General features: G+C 40.1%; 1 pseudogene; it reads left to right on the forward strand.

The window, feature by feature from the left end:
* Window positions 1-448: 448 nt before the first annotated feature.
* Window positions 449-1625, forward strand: LOC122728744 (annotated as a pseudogene).
* The last annotated feature ends 17110 nt before the right edge of the window (window positions 1626-18735 follow it).

Raw genomic sequence — 18735 nt, forward strand, 5'->3', positions numbered from 1 at the left:
TCTCAGGCCCTCTTTGCTTGAAAGGGGACATAAACTGTGAGGCCTGCCATCATGTTTGTCTTTGGTCTAAGAGAGATGGGCAAATGACCTCCCTTTTTTATTGACATGCTGGCCTTCTTAACAAAATGATTAAATTACCTAGGATCTCTGTCTCTCAAAACTTTTTAATTGTCATAGATGTGTGAATGTGTGCAAGCATTCATGTGGATTCCAACAAGAAATAATAATTCATTCAAATAATTCCCTAAAGGAAGGATGACATTTGCAGTTATATAATTCTAAAACTTTTCATCTCCTATCCCCATCCCCCAGTAGGCATTTGGTGGTGGTAGACTTCCTTCTCCTGACAAAGATCTATGAATCTCATTAAGAACATAGAAAGCTGGTCATACTCAAATCTTTTCCAGATTGATTGGACCTGTCTCAGCTTGTGCTCTATGGGTATAGCATGGAAGAGACTCAGGGGCACCTCCATGTCATGATGGGATTTCTGAGCAGGGCTTTATTACACAAGTCAGTCATTCATGATTCTTTCTTACTTGTTTCCTACAGTTCCAGACAATGGGAGTCAGAACTCAGAATTGTCCTTGTGGGGAAAACAGGGTCTGGGAAAAGTGCAACAGGAAACACCCTCCTGGGCAATTCAGAGTTTGTTTCCAAGACTTCAGGGAAGTCAGTCACCAAGGTCTGCAAGAAAGTCAGGACCACATGGAATGGAAGAACATTGCTGTTGTCGACACTCCAGGCATTTTTGACACTGGCACTAAAGAGGAAAAAAATTTGAAGGAAATAGCTCGTTTCATGACAGTGTCCTCTCCAGGACCACATGCTCTACTCCTAGTGTTACGATTGGGTCGTTTCACCAAGGAGGAGAAGGAAGCTGTTGAAAGGCTTTATACTATTCTAGGAACTGAAGCAGTGAAGTTTTTGATTATTGTATTCACTAGGAAAGACGACCTAGAAGATGAAAGTATAAGGGATTACTTAGAAACAATTCAAGACTCATATTTCAGGGAGTTACTGAAGAAGTGTGAAAACAGATGCTGTGCATTTGACAATAAAGCTCATGGAGACCAGAGAGATGCTCAGGTTTCAGAGCTGATGGAAATCATTTATAAAATGGTGGAAAAAAATGGGGGCACCCACTACAACAACAATGTATATGAACGTGTGGAAGCACTCCTTCAGAAGGAGACAGAGAATCGTCAGCAACAGTACCAGAAGGAGCTTGAAAGGAAGAGGGAAGAAATCACAAAAAAGTGGGAAAAGGAAAGAAAACAGTTTGAGGAGGAAAAAGAGTTTAATAAGCAAAAGGAAGATTATGAGAAGAAACAGAAGGAGAATGAATATAGGAAAAGGAAAGAGATTAAAGAAGAAGAAGAGAAGTTGAAAAGAAATTGTCAGAGGGCCAGGGAGGAAGCTGAGAATGATGAGGGTTTGTTTTGGAAAATTCTGAAGTGGATTTGGGACAAAGTCAAGAAGTTGTGGTAGTGGCCCAACTGGGTGAAGAAATCTATTTAATCTGGGCAGTAAACGAGCCTAACACTCATCAGAATTGGCTCAAGGAGGGAATAACATACACACTCAATTGGGTGGAGTAATCTATCTAAGCCTGGAGGAAAATAGGAGGGGAAAGGGATAAAGAGAGAGGGGCAAAAGAAGGAAGGGCATATTGGGGGAGGGGACAGACAAAAGCAAATCCCTTTTGAAGAGGGATAGGATAAAAGAAGATGGATAATAGAATAAATATCATGGGGAAGGGAATAAGATGGAAGGAAAACAGTTAACAATAGGAATCATGAAAAAGAGAAAAGGGGGAAAAATTGTAAAAAAAAATATTTATAGCAACTCTTTGAAGTGGCTAAGAATTGAGAATCAAAGGAATGTCCATCAATTGAGGAATGACAGAAGAAGCTGTGGTATATGATTGTGGTGGAATGGTCTGGTGCTTTAGGAAATGACAAACAGGATGATCCCAGAAAAACCTGGAAAGACTCATGAACTGATGTATAGTGAAGTGAGCAGAGCTGGGAGGACATTGTGCACAGTAACAGCAGTATTGTTCAATGAGCAATTGTGAATGACTTAACTACTCTCAGCAATGCAATGAACCAAAACAATCCCAAGGGACTGATGATGAAGCTTGCTATCCACCCCCATAAAAAGAACTGATAAAAAGAGCACTTGTGGATTGTACATATATAACCTGGTTGTGGTCTTGTGGGGGGGGGGGAGGAAGGGAGGGAGGAAGGGAGAAAAATTTGGAACTCTAAATCATATGAAAATGAATGTTGAAAACTGCCATTACATGTAACTGGGAAAAAAATTAATGTTTGTTGCTAAAAAAAAAGTGGTGTGAGAACTAAAATTCTAGCTGTGATGTCTAAAATCTAATGAGTGGTCACCTTAAATTCAAAGCTTTAGCAAGAGTTTAGCCTTTTAAGTATTTATTAAAGTAGATTAGAAGTTAGTAAAGAGAGAAACAGAGGTAAAAAGCCTTTATCCTAGCTGTCTAAGAGAGCCAGAATCTGTCCTCTCACCAAGCCCAAGTCCACAACCGAAAAATATCACACTTCACCACTCCTTGTCCCCAAAGCCCCCTATCACACCGGAAGCAGTGCCATCCTCGAACACAGCTCCAAGCTAATTGGGTGGTAACACTGATTGACAGGACCCACAGGTGGCAGACATCACTTACTGACGCCAATCTGACCTTCGAAACCCCAGAAAAGGTCATTTCCAGATGATAAGTCACATGCTTTCTTTTCAGGCCAGAGCTTACAATGTCCCTCCTAGCAGGGAGTGCCATTCCAATTCTCACATGGGCTAAAGACATTTTTTCTTAAATATCCTCCTGGTTACAAGAATAATTTCCCATCTCATTTCCACTTTGAGCTGCATTCATAAAGATGGCAGTCACTGAAGGATGCAGAGCCAAGGGGCAGGAAGTCTTCACACACCATTGATTCCTGACCATCACTTTTCTTGGGTTTTTTTTTTGTTTTGTTTTTGTGAGGCAATTGGGGTTAAGGGACTTTCCCAGGGTCACACAGCTAGTAAGTGTCAAGTGTCTGAGGCTGGATATGAACTCAGGTCTTCCTGAATCCAGGGCTGGTGCTCTATCCACTGCACCACCTAGTTGCCCCAACCATCACTTTTCTAACCAGATCCCAAGCCTCCTGCAGGAATATTCTGTCATTAACCCAACCCCAACCAAGTATTGTGAGGGGGAAAAGGAAACAAAATAAAAGGCTTGAGAATTTAAGGTTTCCTAGAAGGAGTAGAAAGATGAAAAATAAGCTATTGAGTTGTTGGTGGGTTTTTTTTTGTTCAATAGAAATTTGGAAAAGTTTCAATTATAAGGTGCTGCTTATTTTTAAGGCATCCTTTACAAATCTGGAGTCTCTGTTAGTTTAGGAATATAAAAATGTATTGTGCTTATACCAGTTTGTTCCCCAAACAATTGTTTGATATATTTGTAGATATGAAGGCCAGAAAAATGGTAGAAAAATGTAGGAAACTGAATAACTTGCCTTGTCCCCATTAGACAAAAAAAAGTGGGGGAGCCTCCTATTTTCCTCTGCTCTTTTCCTTTTCTTCACCACCCACTAAAATTTTTAATGTTTTTCTCCCCTAACCTCCACGTATAAAATAAAAAGGATTATCTAATGCATGGATGAAAGTCAAGAACAGTGTTTATAATTTTATTTTGTCACACACACACTCTCCCCTGGCTCCATTCAACAAAGGTGAGTGGCTCCTTTTTGCCTCCAGGATCCAGCATACACGCCTCCCTTGGGTTGTTCAAGCCTTTGGTAGCATGGCCCCTTGCTGCCTTCCCAGGACTCTTCCACCACACTCCCCTCCATGAATCAGCTGCCCAGGGTACCTGCCCTTCTTCCTGTACCTCACTCTTTGCCTCACCATCCTCCATGTCTGGAATTCTCTCCTTGCCCCTTCAGCCTCCAGGCTTCCCTGGCTTCCTCCAGATTCCTCCAAAGGGGCTCCAACCCCACCTCTGGTGAGAAGCCTTTCCCCTCTGTCCTCACTGCCAGTGCCCTCCCTCAGTCAGGGATTCTCTCCACTTTGTCCTGGATGGGTCTTGTTGGCACAAAGGTGTTTGCCTGTTGTCCCCCCCCTCCTTAGACTGTGAGTGCTCTGAGAGCAGGGACTCTTCTGCCTTCCTTTACATCCCCAGTGCTTACCACAGTGCCTGGCACACAGTAGGCTCTTAATAAATGTTTTCTGCTTTGACATTTTTGTCCTGTGGCTTCACTTTCATAAGGGGGCCCCAGTCCAGTTGTACCTGATTAGATCATAGTGACTGTCTGGTCATCTCCTTCTCTAATACCTGCTCACAGTAGACAAAAAACATGGTTGCTTTGGGTGGGGGTAAAAATAGGAACCACAGTCATTTCATTACCTCAACCCCCAACGACATGATAACATAACATTAGAAAGGCTCTATCTACTTTGGAAGGGAAATCAAATATGACAAACTCTGGATAAGAGACCCTGAGGTTTTGTCCAAAAGGATGTTCACAATGTCACAATTGTAAAAGTATGTGGTCACATGCCCTGCTCACCTGTCCTCGAACCAGAAATGTCTTCTCATTCTTATAAGCCCTGCCAGCTGAAATATTCCCCCAGAACTTTTCCCTTTTGTCGTTTAAATGACTGTCCTGTTCTCTAGATCCTAGTTTCTTAAACTTTGAGCGACAACCCCATATGGGGTCACAACTTAATGGGGGATTGGTAAAAAAAACTTGACAACAGTAAAAGATTATACATACCTATTTTATACAGTTATATACCGAGGTCACAGAAAATTTTCTCAGGTAAAAAGGGGTCACCAGGGGAAAAAGTTTAAGAAGCCCTGTTCTAGATAAGGACTTCAGAGTGGGGTTTTCACCTACAGTGGACATTTCAAAGAGCTGTTGGGGGGGGACAGAAGTGGGAGCCAGGCTAGGAGTGGAGTCCAGACCCACAATTGCACCCACACTGATATAGCCCCAGGCAGGCTACACCAGAGAGACTTACCCCCTAGCCTCCAAATAAGCTGCCAACAGTGTCTTCTGGAACTAATCTCACAGTCTGCTGAGAGGGCTGAACAGCTGCTGTCTGGGGGGAGTCTATGACCGTGTATGCAGGAACTGAGGGGGGATTTGGATGTCCTACCCCAGCAGGGAACCAGCAAGAAACTTTGAGTGGTGGCAGCCCAGGTAGGGGAGGGGTGCAGGCCTGTTGGAGCTAGCAACCACAGCACATAAAGTTTTGCTGCCTGGTTGGTTGGCAAGTTGGCTTGGGGTTATCTATGGAATAGAGAAAGGGCCAGGCAAATGAAGAAACTGTTCCTCATTAAATCATAACACCTGGGTCCCCCTGAAGCTTGGGCAATAGATCCTGGAAACAGGAACCCACACTAATAAGGAGTTAAAAGTCAAGTGAAGGGGCAGCTAGGTGGCGCAGAGGGTAGAGCACCGGCCCTGGATTCAGGAGGACCTGAGTTCAAATCCGGCCTCAGACACTTAACACTTACTAGTTGTGTGACTCTGGGCAAGTCACTTAACCCCCCAATTGCCTCACAAAAAAAAAAAGTCAAGTGAAAGACAGGCAGGATGAGCAGGCAGAGAAAGTTGCAAACCAAAGAAAGCTTCTTTAGTGACAAGAAAGAAAGAGGTGCACCCTCAGAAGAGCATAGCAACATCAGGGCCCCTACATCTAAAGCTTCCAAGAAAAATATGAATTGGTCTCAGGCCATAGAGATGCTCAAAAAGGACTTTGAAGATAAAGTAAGAGAGGTAGAGTAAAAAATGGAAAGAGAAATGAGGGTGATGCAGGAAAGACATGAGAAAAAAGTCAACAGCTTGAAAAGTCAAATGGAAAAGGAGGTACAAAAGGTCTCTGATGAAAATAATTTCCTAAGAATTAGGATTGAACAAATGGAAGCCAGTGACTTTATGAGAAACCAAGGCACAATAAAGCAATCCAAATGAGTAAAAAAATAGAGGGCAATATGAAATATCTTCTGGGAAAAACTGCCAACCTGGAAAATAGGTCCAGGAGAGATCATTTGAAAATTATTGGTCTACCTGAAAACCATGACCAAGCAAAGAGCTTAGACACCATCTTCCAAGATATTCTCAGGGAAAATTGCCCTGAAATTCTAGAAGAAGAAGCTAAAATAGAAATTGAAAAAGTCAACAGCTTGAAAAGCAAAATGGAAAAGGAGATATAAAAGCTCTCTGATGAAAATAATTGCCTAAGAAGTAGGATTGAACAAATGGAAGCTAGTGACTTTATGAGAAACCAAGACATGATAAAGCAAATTCAATGAATAAAAAAAAAAAATAGAGGGCAATGTGAAATATCTTCTTGGAAAAACTGCTGACCTGGAAAATAGATCCAGGAGAGATCATTTGAAAATTATTGGACTACCTGAAAATCGTGATCAGAAAAAGCGCTTAGACATCATCTTCCAAGAGGTTGGGGAAAATTGCCCTGATATTCTAGAAGCAGAAGGTAAAATAGAAATTGAATGAATCTACCAATCACCTCCTGAAAGAGATCCCAAAATGAAAACTTCCAGGAATATTATAGCCAAATTCCAGAGCTCCCAAGTCAAGGAGAAAATATTGCAAGCAGCCAGAAGGAAACAATTTAAATACTTTGGAGACAAAGTAAGGATAGCACAGGATCTAGCATCTTCTACATTAAAGAATCAGAGGGCATGAAATAGGATATTCTGGAGAGCAAAGGAATTGGGACTACAACCAAAAATCAACTACCCAGCAACGCTATGTATAATCTTTCAGGGGAAAAATGGCACTTCAATGAAAAAGAGGACTTTCAGGTATTTGTGATGAAAAGACCTGAACTGAATAGAAAATTTGACATTCAAATGCAAGACCCTAGAGAAGCATAAAAAGATAAACAGGAGAAAGAAATCATGAGAGATGTTAAAAGGTTTAACTGTTTACATTCCTACATGGGAAGATGATATGTCTAAATTATAAGAGCCTTCTGAGTATTAGGGCAGATGATAGGAATAAATTTGGACAGAGGGCAGAGGTAGGAATTGATTATGATGGGATGATACCTGTAAACCATTGATTTTTTGTTTCTCTTTTTTTTTGGGGGGGGGGGGGTAGGAGGGTCAGTTGGGGTTGATGAGTGTCTTGCACCCGAGGCTGAATTTGGGCTTGGGTCCTCCTGTGTCCAGGGTGGGTGCTTTGTCTACTGTGTTACCTAGCTGCCCCATTATGACATCTTTGGGGTAAAATGGAGGGGGAGAGGAATGCACTGGGGGAGGGGATAGGGGAGTGGCAAAATGGGGTGAAATATCACATGAAAGAAGCAGGAAAGGGCTTATGGAGTGGGGGGAGAGATGGGGGATATATGGGGAAGTGAAAGAACCTTATACACCTCAGAATTAGCTCAGAGACCTTAAACTCATCAGAGTTGGCTCAAGGAGGAAATAGCGTACACATCCAATTGGGTGGAGTAATCTATCTAACCCTGCAGGAAAGTAGGAGAAGGGGATAAGGAGGGAATGCAGAGTGGGGGAGGGGGCAGTCAGAAGCAAAACACTTTTGAGGAGGAATAGGGTAAAAGAAGATAGAAAATAGAGTAAATAGCATGGGAAGGGAATAGGACAGAGGGAAACAGTTATGATGATTGATTATAATGGCAAAACATATGGTACTTTGCTGGGCTACTGTGAAGAAAATTCTTTGTCAAATTTAAGTTACTATATAAATGTTATGATGAACAAGATGCTATCAGAAAAACTTGGAAAGACCCACATGAACTGAAGCAGAGTGAAATGCACTGTATACAAAATAACAGCAATAGTATGAGATGATCTTCTGTGAAAGATGTGGTTATTTTCAGCAAGATGAACCAATATAACTCTGAAGGACTTAGGAAAATTGCAATTCATCTACAAAGAAAGAACTGATGGTATCTGAAAACAAATTGAAGCATAATTTTTTTGATCGTTCCTTAATCTGAAGTTTTGTTTTTGTCTGTTTTCTTTCACAACCTGGCTAATGTGGAGGTATTTTTCATGACTACTCATGTATAACTTATATCGAATTGCTTGAGTTCTTGGGGGTGGGGGGTGGGGAGGGAGGGAGGAAGAGAAATTGGAACACAAAGTTTTTAAAAATTGTCAAAACTTGTTTTTACATGTAATTTGGAAAATAAATTCTAAATAGAAAAAAAAGAGAAGGGTGGAAATCATAGAGAGAGGAGGGAGGCAGTGGTGCCTCCTGGTCACTTGCCCCCCAACTTTCCTCACCTCCCACAACAGCAGTTCCTTTCTTCAAGCCTGTCCCTCTTTTATTTTCTCCAATTACATGTAAATGTAGTTTTCTTTTTTTTTTGTAAGTGTAGTTTTCAACATTTGTTTTTATAAGATTTTAAGTTTCAAATTTTTCTCCTTCCCTCCCTTCCCTCCTCCCTTCACAAGGTCCCAACCAATCTCATATAGGATATATATGTACAATCATATTAAACATACTACAATATTAGTCATGTTGTGACAAAAGAATCCAAACAAAAGGGAAAAATGTCAAGAAATTAAATTTCACAGTTCTTTTTCTGAATGTGGAGAACATTTTCCATCATGAGTCCTTTGGAATTGTCTTGGATCATTGTATTGCTGAGGACAGCCAAGTCTATCATAGCTGATCATCACACAATGTTGCTGCTACTATGTACAATGGTCTCCTGCTTTTGCTCACTTCGCTCAGAATCAGTCCACTTTAGTCTTTCCAGGTTTTTCTGAAATCTGCCTGCTCATCATTTCTTATAGCACAATAGTATTCCATTACATTCATATACCACAACTTGTTCAGCCATTCCCTAATTGACGGGCATCCCCTCAATTTCCAATTCTTTGCCACCGCAAAGAGAGTTGCTATGAATATTTTTGTACATGTTCCTTTTCCCCCTTTTTTGATCTCTTTGGGTTACAGACCTTTAAGTATGAAATATTAAATCAGATTCTTTAGAAGGAGGAATAAACTGTTACAGAGATCCTAGCACTGAAGAAAAGGCCTCAATGATTAATATAACAGGGCACAATATGTCTATCTATAAATGTGTACTTTTATGCATGTGTTTTTTCCACCCTTGAAATTTTCCAGGCTGTTAAAATAAAGGTCTCTGATTAAGAAACATTATATGATATGTAACCAATAGGTGTCTGATCTTAGGTCCTCCTGAATCCAGGGCCAGTGCTCTATCCACTGCACCACCTAGCTGCCCCAAAGCCAAACATATTTTTATTATTCCCTAAAACATAAAACAGATTCAGAGTTTAATTAACATTTTGAAGCCAGATGCATGAGGCTCTATTCTCCCTGTAATTCCTGAGCTAAAGTGTTTTACACAATTCCTCCTAACAAGGAGGAATTGCCCTCCTGTCCCCAATGGGGAGTGACCTATGGGATTTAGCCACTGACAGGTAACTAAGATTATTTCTATATTTTAATTTCACCATAAGCTTTTCTCTTCTTCTTTCCTTTCCTTTTTTCTTTCCTTTTCTATCTTTCTTTTTGGATTTGGTAACCAATCTTGTTTCACAATCTAGGCCAGACTGGAAGTGGAGCAGCCACTTATGCAACCACTGCCAACTCAAAATAAATAAACAAACAAAATCCCAGAGAGCTCACACAGGTTATCACAATCATAGCTAATTCTTAAAATATCAAAGAGCTCACACAGGTTAGTACAACCACAGTTAATTCTAAGAAATATACCCCCCAAAAATTTAAATAACAAAACCAGGGGTAGCTAGGTGGTGCAGTGGATAAAGCACTGGCTCTGAATTCAGGAGGACCTGAGTTCAAATCCGGTCTCAGACGCTTGACACTTACTAGCTGTGTGACCCTGGGCAAGTCACTTAACCCTTGCTGTCCCACAAAAAATAAAATAAAATCACAAAACCACATTGCTAATATTGGTCTTAAGCAAAAATCTTTATTCTGTTGGAGGAAGGAAACTAGACACATGTGCCAAGGCCTCCTCTAGAAGGAGGCCTGCTTTAGTGTGGGCAAACCTCAATACATATACACAATGAGTTGTAGCCCTGACTATGAGAGGTAACAGCAAAAAAGAAACAAGGTTTCAAAGTAAAGTGTGGAAGTTACTATAAACACATAGTTGTCGATTTTTGTAAGTGGGCAATTCTGCAGACCTCTTTGTAAAATAATTTCTACATAATGCAAATGTGCCCTTATCCACTCACTTTATTTAGCCTATGTAACAAAGGCCTACATAAATAATAACTTTATACAAGTCATAAAGTGTACTTTAGTACAGATGTATTAAATGCTACACCATGATAATAAACAGAATTATGAAATGAAAGATAAAGTTAATGATAAAGTACACACAGTAATGTACAGTAAAGTTATCATAAGTGTACAGTATGTTACCCCTTCTTTACTCACTACACCTAGCTCTTATCACTGATGGTTGGCTACTCAATTTTTTTTTTTATGAAGCTATAGAGAGATGTTTGAACAGTGGCTCTCTTTTTTTTCTTTGTCTATCAGATGATAACAAGCAATATTATCCTCAACTGATCTTTGAACTTTTAAAAATCTTGAAATAAAGATCTGAGTTTGAATTCTGCCTTTGACACATTACAGTCTGTGTGACTCGAGCAAGTCACTTAACCTCTAAGTTGCACTGAAGACTACAGTCAGTTCTGCTGTAATGCACCATATGTGTTCCTATAAGTCATCTTGCTATGCAAAAATCACACAATCAAAACCACAGGGCTTATGTTTAAAATGGAGCTGGAGGCACAAAACTTCCAGCTTTAGACATTTAATTTCATGGCATTGTCTCTGATGGTTCCCAATGTGGATGGCTTTATGCCCATTGCTTGGGAGAGATCACTCTTCTCTCATTTCTTTTTTTTTTTTTTGTAAGGGAATAAATATTTTTATTTATAGTTTTGAGTTCCAGTTTTTAATCCCTCCTTCCTTCCCTCCCCCTTCCCTGAGGCAGTAAGCAATTAGATATGGGCTATATATGTATGTAAAACATAATTATTAGTCATTTTGTACAAGAAAACTTGAATAAAAGAAAAAAATAGAAAGAAAGTGAAAAAAAAATCTTGAAATATTTGAGTCCATGTTTTCAATACAAGAAAAAAAATCACTCAAATAATGAAATGCTTCTGCCAAGTGTTTCATTGTGAACCTTTCTGGTTTGACCTTGGGTTACAAAGCTTCCCTTTCTTCTGCTAAAATCTTTGCAGCCAGCAGATCAATCAGATGTTCATTGGACAGTCCTCCATGAGATTCAATCCACTCCACATCATTCCTATCCAGTTCAAGGTCCAATTCTGCTAATTTTACAATGTTCTCACTCACTTCTTTGAACATTTCATCTTTGTCAAATCTACGAAAATCACAATGAACTGCAGGTACACATTTTCCCAAACTCTTTTCATATATGCTTCTTTTACATCTTTCCACACCTTAGCAATATTCCAGATCGCATGGTAAATATTATAAGACTTCCAGAAATCTCAATGTCAAGTCCTTATCTACAACCAAAACTACAATTGCCAGGACAAATGTAGTTCCTAAATAATGTGCCTTGAAATTCTCAACTACTCCCTTATTCAAAGGTTATAATAATTGAGGGAAGGTAAACCACTTTTATATTTTTGTTAAAGTCATCCAGAAGGGCAGGATGACCTGAGGCTTTGTCCAAAAGAAGGAGAATCTTGAAAGGAATATCATTGTCATTACAGAACTTCTCAACTCTGGGAATGAAGAGTAAATAAACCATAGTTGTTCAAAGATCTCAGGGGTTATCCATAGATAGGGAAATAATGCACAGGTGGTATTACCTTGCTGATTCCTTGCTATGCTCTGGGATTTTCTACAAGTGCACAAGAACAGGTTTTAATCTGCAATCCCAGGTGCATTCTCTCCAAGCAGAAGAGTAACTCTATTTTTCCAAGTTTCCTGCCCAAACATAGCATTTTCCTTGCAGTGAGATCTAGGTTTGACAAGGCACTCTTTGATAAAATGGGCGAGTCCCTACATTTTTATCAATTATTTTTTCCAGGAACTCTAGGAATGTTTTTGCTTTTCAATATCTGCTCTAGCAGCTTCCTCACCCTTGGACATTATGAAATCCTGCATGATTTTAAAATTGATATACAGGGGTTTTTTCAGAGTTCTTTAAATAAGGTTGATGCAAATTTAAAGTAAGAACTGTCTGTACTTCTAAAAATAGTAGCATCAAATGGACATTCACAATTTCATATGCAAGGCTTTTTGTGTGTTCTGCTCTGTATATTGAAGAGCTCTTTTTCTGGAGTACTTGAGTTCAAGATAAAAAATAAAATGTATAGTTTTTTCCAAGATTTTTTTTTTTTTTAGTGAGGCAGTTGGGGTTAAGTGACTTGCCCAGGGTCACAAAACTAGTAAGTGTTAAGTGTCTGAGGCTGCATTTGAACTCAGGTCCTCCTGACTCCAGGGCCGGTGCTCTATCCACTGCGCCACCTAGCTGCCCCAAAATGTATAGTTTTTTTTAAAGAATGAAGTAGAAAAAAGGAAGTGGAGGCACCAAGTAGTTGGGATGATAGCATCAAGTGAGGGTTTTGGTCATTTTATATTTATGCCACAATTAACTTTCTACCAGAAACTTCTCAAACCCATATCAAAGCTCTTTCTATGCACATACATTCTATAAGGCTTTTAATAAAACAAAGTTCTTTCCCTATTCCTTTTGGGCATCCAAAGTCTCATCTGTCAACAGTGGCAATATCTCACATCCATTAACAGGTTTTTTTTAATTTTACATAAAAAGTCCTTTTCTTTCCTTTACAACACAAAAGTGATGCACATGAAAAGTGCCTTAATGCCACAGTGTAGCTTACAAGATAAGAGAAAAGGGAAAGTTCACTTATCAGAAGGTTTTAGTGGGAGGGGAAGAAGGAGCTTGAAAATAATGGACAGGTGAAAGCAAATATGAGTTATTCCCTAATTGAAAAGTGGTCAATGGTTATGTGGAAATATTTTATTAACTAGGGCTAATTTTGAGGGCTAATTTGATTGGGGTACTTATTCTGGGACTGTTGACTTGCTGGCTATCTGACTTCTGTTAATTTAATGTGAGCCATTTATAAAGTTCCACCACACTGCTCCACTCCCAAATTGATAAGCACAGGATTAAGAAGCCTCTTAACTAAATAATCCAAGCAGAGTTTATTTATGAGATACTATTTCAAATTAGGAATACAGGGAAATAAAGTACAACCCGACTGCTTTCCTGCAGTCTCTTTCCACTGTGTCTCTTTCCCACCTGCTGTGCTTCGAACTTTTTGAATACAATAAGGGCCTTAGCCACCTCTCACCTCAGGGCACGTTACACTTTCCCTGGTTAGCTATTTTCTTCTAACTCCTCTTAATCTTCACTTTCTCCAACCTGTACCCTGTGCTGACCTGCTTCTGTGCTCTCTGCTGCCTCCTGGTCAGTCTGTCTTCTGCCGCCTTTGCTCCTAGTCCTGCGTTGCTGTTCATCTCATCCCCCCCGTCTCTCCGTTCTAATCTCATCAGCCTCCCTCTTGACCTCTTCTCAGCCCCCTGTCTCCTTGTCCAAACCGAACTCTCCTCCATCCTTGTCCGCGCTCCCCTCTAGTCACCCCCTCTTTTCTTGTCTATCTAGTCCGTCCTCCTCTAGTCAGCCCCTCCTTGCTCCTCCTCCTGCTAACTCCCAGGTCTCTATATACCTTTCCTTCTCTCCACTCAAATCTCGGGGCTTCCTTCGCCCCCACAGACCAAGCTAATCCGCCAGCCAGAGCTGCGGCTGACTGGGGGGGGGGGGGTTGCACTCCCACTTCACGTGCCTCAGCACAGGCTATCTGGGATCTTTCAGATAGCTCCGCTCAGGTCGGAGGGAGCTGGGGCTTTTTTCCCCCCAGCTGTCTGACCTGGCGTCTTGTATAGCCCATGGGGCTTTTTCGCTCAGCTGAAGCCGAGGAGGAGGGGGAGAGACCCTGAGGGCCTAAGGCTTTCTAATCTCAGCCTAAAGGTAGGGTCCCCAAATCAAAATAAATTTCCACGGTTATGAACAAGTAGTTTTCCAATGAAGAAATCAAAACAATTTATAATCATATGAAAATGCTCTAAATCATTATTGATTGTTATTGATCATTATTGCTCTAAATCAAAACAACCTTGAGATATCATTTTACATACATCAGATTGGATAAAATGATTGAAGGGGAAAGTGACAAAAGTTGGAAGGGATGTGGGAAAATCAGGACACTGATTCATTGTTGGTGGAATTGTGAACTGATCCAACCATTTTGGAGAGAAATCTGGAATTCTGCCCAAAGAGTTATTAAAGTGCCTAAACCCTTTGACACAGCAATACCATTACTAGGTCTATTTCCAAAGATGATGAGGGAAAAAGGAAAAGAATCTATATGTTCTAAAATGCTTATAGCAGCTCTCTTTGTGGTAGCAAAAAATTAGAAATTGCAGGGATGCCCGTCAATTGGGTAATGCCTTAACAAGTTGTGGTATGTGATTTTGGTGGAATCCTACTGTGCTATAAGAAATGATGAGCTCTCAAATGTGGCCTCAGACACTTGACACTTACTAACTGTGTGACCCTGAATAAGCCACTTAACCCTCATTGCCCCTCAAAAAAAAAAAAAGAGAGAAGAGAAGAAAAGAAAAGAAAGAGAAATGATGAGCTCAATGATCTAGGAAAAACACGGAAAGACTTGCATGAAATAATGAAGGGTGAAATAAGCAGAACCAGGAGAACACTGAATACAGCAATAACAATATTGTTTTATGAACAACTTTGAGCAAATAAGTCATTTTGACTATCATAAATACTCAAATTAAGTACAAAAGATATATGAAGAAAGATGCTATCTGCCTCCAGAGAAAGAACTTATACATAGAAGTAAGTAGAGAATGATTTTACATATATATATTCTATACATATTTGTGTCTAATGGGAGCCATATCTAGGTTGAGGGAGTAAAGAAAAAATGCAAAGTTATTTACATGATAACTTTATTATGTATTTAAAAGGAAAAGCAAGTTATAGATAACAGATTTGCAGTTTCATGGGCAATCTTTTTATTATACTCTTTCTTGGAAATGCTTGTTTTATTCCATAAATTTGCAATAAAATAATAAAAAAAACTTTAAAGTTGTTTTAAAATAATATCCAAGTGAACAAGCAGGAAAATGGCAGAGATGGAAGTATGCAACAAGGGAGACAGAAGGTGAGCAAAGTCTAATAATTAAGAATTGGTTACATGTTAGTCCAAAGGGGTGTTTTGTGCCCAATAAAAATCTTATTCATGGTTCCTCAGAACAGGGACCCTCTCCTTTCAAAAGGGGCACACCCAGTCAGGTGACTTTGGACATTTCTTTCTCTTGACCATCACATTTTCAGGAATGGGCGGTCCCTATGTCAGATAACTTTCATTTTCCAGCAGTTCTCTCTCTTCTCAGTCTGTCTTCTGCTGCTGCACACAGACCCAGGCTCCATATGTACCCCACACCACCTCGGACCCCAGCTCTGTGAGAAGGAGGAGGGAAAAGGCTGTTCATTCTGGTAAAGCCACAGTGCCTGGATTGGCCGGGTGAGGGGTTGGTGGCATCTCTGTGGGAGGGTGGACTCCATGTTCCATTCAGGGGGCAGACCTGCCCCTCTCAGACAGTCTGCTTTGTATCTCTGCTTGTTTAAGACTTTGGTTTTGACTCCAACTGAGGCTGGGTAAAGTTAAGTATATGATGGCCATGTCCCCACTCCCTCCAAGAGCCCCAGGGTTGGCTCCTAGAGGACAGTCTCAGGTGAATGATTGTCCTTTCACACTTTGCCAAGTTTGTGAGTGGGGCCTGCTCTTGAGGGGAGGTGGGTGAGAGAAGATGAAACCTGCACTTGATCAGCAGATCTGAAGGAAGAAAGTAACCAATCTCCTGCCTAACTCCTACATGAAGTCAGGTCAGGGTCATTACTGACTTGAGGTTTGGGTCCCTAGCAAAGAAACAGGGACCCATAGACAAAGCCATGACCCCCAAATGAGCAGCCTCACCCTTAATGAGAGAAAGTGGTGTCCTGAGTGTTGTAGTGGAAAGGCAAGCCTCAGTTTCCCTAAAATGTCCTGCTTTGCCTTTTCCACCCAAAGTACCTGTTCTGAATACCTAACACCATTAAACATTCATTTCTTTGGAGTAAGTATTGCTCTCTCCAGGTATCCTCTGGCTACAGTCTCTTCTTAGAGGAAGACAGCCTTTAACAAAGAAAGAGAAGAAAGCCAGCTCAGGCCCCCCTCCCTTCATTTGACCTTCCTGGTGGGTGCCTTGGTCATTTCTCTCCATCCTCTCCTCCCCCCATACATACAAACAAACACTGACTGTACTTTTTAAAAGTCTCTTCAAGCAAAAAGCCTTCTTCAAAGCAAAAAGGAAGGCTAAGTAAATTCTTCTCTGGGATGACAATTATCCTCAAGTAAATTGTTACCAGTCATTCACACTTCAGTGTAAATTAATTTTTCAGACACTGAGTGAGAGAGATAAAGCTCTTTTTTAGAGCTTACTTTGCACTTGACAGAGGTGTGTACTGGAGGCAGCTCCTACTACCTCCCCAGAGCTAATTGCTAAGTTTTCAGGAAAGCCCTACAAATACAGGTTTGATTTATTGTTTTGTTGCTTGTATAGACTTTCAAAAGTCAAAGAGAAAATGTTAATAATGTAGATTGAACTTAGAAGTGTATCAAAGATACACTTTTTCCCCCTTGAAAAGCTGGTTGTTAAACATTTACCAGCATACTCCTGATGCCTAGGGACTTTGAATAGAGCCTAAGGGAATAGTAGTTTTGCTGGAGGAATGAGAAAGGATAAATGTTTAAAAGAAAAGTTAAATGAATTGAAGATAGTAGGTACTGTAATAGTGGGGGCTTTAATCTTCCCTTCTCAGAACTAGATAAATATAACCAAAAAATAAATAAAGAATTGATTAAATGGTCAAAAGATATGAACAGACAGTTTTCCAATGAAGAATTCAAAATAATTTATAGTCATATCAAAATGCTCTAAATCATTATTGATTAGAGAAACATAAATTAAAACAACCTTGAGATATCATTTTACATACATCAGATTGGCCAAAATGATTGAAGGAGAAAATGACAAAAATTAGAAGGGATGTGGAAAAATTGGGACACTCATTCATTGTTGGTGGAATTGTGAACTGATCCAACCATTTTGGAGAGAAATCTGGAATTATGCCCAAGGAGTTATTAAAGTGCCTATAGCCCTTGACACAGAAATACCAATACTAGATCTATTTCCAAAGATGATGAGGGAAAAAGGAAAAGACTCTATATGTTCTAAAATGCAGCTCTCTTTGTGGTAGAAAAGAAATGGAAGTTGCAGGGAAGCCCATTAATAGGAAAATGACTTAACAAGGTGTGGTATATGATTATGAAGGAATATTACTATGCTATCAGAAATTATGACCTCAATGATCTTAGAAAAACATGAAAAGACTTGCATGAAATAATGAAGTGTGAAATGAGCAGAACCAGGAGAACATTGCATACAACAACAATATAGTTTTATGAACAACTTTGAGACAGTAAGTTGTTTTGACTATAAGATTCCTATATTAACTATAAAGGACATATGTAGAAAGATGCTATCTGCATCCAGAAAAAGAACTGAAAAATAGAAGTATGTATAGAATAATTTTGTATTCACACACAAATATACACACACCTATTTCTATCTAATGGAAGCCATCTCTGGGGAATGGGGATTGGAGAAAGGAATAAAGATAAGGGAAAAAAGAGAAATTTACATGATAACATTATGATACATTTCGAAGGAATAGCAACTCATGTATAATAGATTTGGAGTTTCATGTGCAATCATTTTTTTATTATACTATGTTATGAAAATGCTTGTTTTGTTCCATAAATTACAAAGGAACCCAAAAAACAAAAACAAAAATAGAGAGAAAGGAAAATTCTGAAGTCAGGACAAAATGGGAAAGATTTCTATCATGAAATGTTCTCTGCAGCCAGGGAGAATGTTTAGGGAACTGGGTGTTCCCAACAGGGCTCTGGAAAAAAAAAAGAAAGGGGGGAAAAAGGAGGCAATGGGGCAGCAAAGCCAGCTCACTTCACAATTTTGTTAAACTGCAGTGAGCCAGCTAATAGTAACCAACCATGGCTGCTGGGATACTCACAAAGTAGACCTGAAATGATAGGGGAGGGGTATATCATGGAGCTGGAAGGGCCCTGCAGAAATAGCTCTATGGAGTTGGGTGGCTCCATTTCTCTGACCTAAGAAGTGAGTGTGTGGGAGGGGAGAGGGAAAGGAGTGAGGGATAGCCAGGACAGCCCCAAGGAAGGTCAGGGGAAGGATGGGGAACTGGGGTGGCTCTCTTCTCTTTCTACAGCTTGGAAGCCTCCTTCTTACCCTTTCCCCTCTCTCTTGCTGTGAGGACAACCTTTAGGTCTTCTGTAAAACTGACACCTGAGCAATTGATCTTTGGTTCCCCAACCTCCTCTTTCTGTCCTTTCCTCCATGGGCTTTGGCAGGAAAGGCATCCCATTTTCCCCAGGAGCCCAGGGTCCCAATGGTGCCCCATTTCTCCATTCATCTAAAAAGCTCACAGGGAACTCCTACAAAAGTATTAATGTTGCAGGATATCATCATACTT

This window comes from Dromiciops gliroides, chromosome 5 (assembly GCF_019393635.1).
Source record: "Dromiciops gliroides isolate mDroGli1 chromosome 5, mDroGli1.pri, whole genome shotgun sequence".
NCBI classification, from domain to species: Eukaryota; Metazoa; Chordata; class Mammalia; order Microbiotheria; family Microbiotheriidae; genus Dromiciops; species Dromiciops gliroides.